The sequence below is a fragment of the Mirounga leonina genome, unplaced genomic scaffold (assembly GCF_011800145.1).
Source record: "Mirounga leonina isolate KUSES-001 unplaced genomic scaffold, KU_Mleo_1.0 Mir_493, whole genome shotgun sequence".
Classification (NCBI taxonomy): domain Eukaryota; kingdom Metazoa; phylum Chordata; class Mammalia; order Carnivora; family Phocidae; genus Mirounga; species Mirounga leonina.
In genome coordinates, this window is record NW_023270780.1 from 4,003,477 (window position 1) to 4,005,282 (window position 1,806).

The following is a 1,806-nucleotide window of genomic DNA, read 5'->3' on the forward strand; positions in this document are numbered from 1 at the left end:
ACATATATATACATAACATGTACATGTTTCTGTACTTTTTAGTTTGTTAGAATTTCAGCACAAAACTAATTTATAATAGTAATTGGCACATTATGATTTTTTCACTTGCAACAAATTATGTTCATCATCTCACAGATAATCTTTTTCCTCTGAATTTTCTACGATCTTTTTACTGAGATCTAATATTGAATTTTATTAATCTATTTTTTCAGAATTTGTTGGGACACTTATGTATATATTTTTCTGACATTTGAGGTCTTTAGAAAACAGATTCTTTGCGTTTGGAAGGAGGATAACAGAAGAAACTGAGGTGCAGAGAGGTGGCATCACTGCTGCAAAGTCATGAATGAAGGTGGTGGTGAAGCTGGAAACAGGACTCTGCTCCCACACTTGGAACTACAGCTCCCTGCTCCAGATAGAAGGGAGCAGAATTACTTAAAAATTGTTGAGTTACGAGTTAGTTAGTGTTTGTGCCCACATTTTACCTTCTCAATCTTATCTTCCTCATCTGGCTCATCAAAAACATCAACAGAAGTCTTATCAGAGATCTCATTGTTGCCCCTGAGTCTGTCCTGTTAGGAGACTATGCATCTTGATTCTGCATTTTTCCCAGGGGTCTCTAACATCTAGAGCAATCATGTATGCAAGTAGTAACACTCTTGAGCTTTCCTATTATTTTTTTCCTTTTTTTAGTTATTTCGTTTCTGATACTTACTTGTGCAGACAAAGGTTAAAGGTACAAACTTCCAGTTATGAAATAAATAAGACATGGGGATGAAAAGTACAGCATAGGGAATATAGTCAATAATATTGTAATAATGTTGTGTAGTGACAGACAGTGACTACACTTGGGATGAGCAAAGCATAATGTATAGAGATGTTAAATCACTGTATTGTAAACCAGAAAGTAATGTAACGTTGTGTGACAGGAGGTCATTCCTAGAGCGATACTTGCCAGGAAACTCTTTCCCACCTTACCCAGCACATTCATTCTGAGTTGGTTGCTGAAGTTACACAAAGGCAGTTAGTTCCTGGTAATCTGCAGTGGGGGAATGCAAGCTTGGAACTGAGTAATCTCCCTTGTCTTTGTTATCAAATTCATCATCAACACCAGCATCAATTTTGTCATCATTAGACATCTATTTTTCATGGTTGATGTTTCTAGAGGTGCCTTGTGAGAAGGTAAATAAATAAATGTATCTTATGAAAATGTATGAAAAGAGTTGGCTACCAAGGGGAACTTTCCATAATGGGAACATTCAACACTAAATTTTCTAATTCTAGGTATCTGTGATCTGAGGTAGAAGAAAACATTATGTTTTTGTGTTGCCTTTTGATTTTGGTTTTTAATTATGGGAAGAATTCCTTCTGTATACTCATTTTCTTGTATGTTAAGAAAACTCACTTTGTTTTCTTAATAGTTACCACAGTGCATGTGTGCCTGTGTTTCTGTGTGTGTATGTATGTGTGCATGCATGTGCACAAGAGAAAGAATGAGACATAGTGAAGGAGAAAGAAGGTGGGGGAGAGAGATGGTATAGTAGGAAAGGAGGGGAGGAAGGGAGACTTTCTGAGAAAGGTTACAAGTTAGTAGAAACATGGACAGGGTTACCAGGCCTCTCATTGTAGTCTCCATGGAGGAATTCCATGGGACAGGGCAGCCAACCCATTGTTGGCTAACTCCCAACAATAATCAAGACATGCCCATACATAAGCCCATTTTATATCCCCACCTCCCTAGGCTGACCCAAGTACAAGTACAAATATGCTAGCCCTCAGGATCCAATCTGAGGGACTCTTAGAATA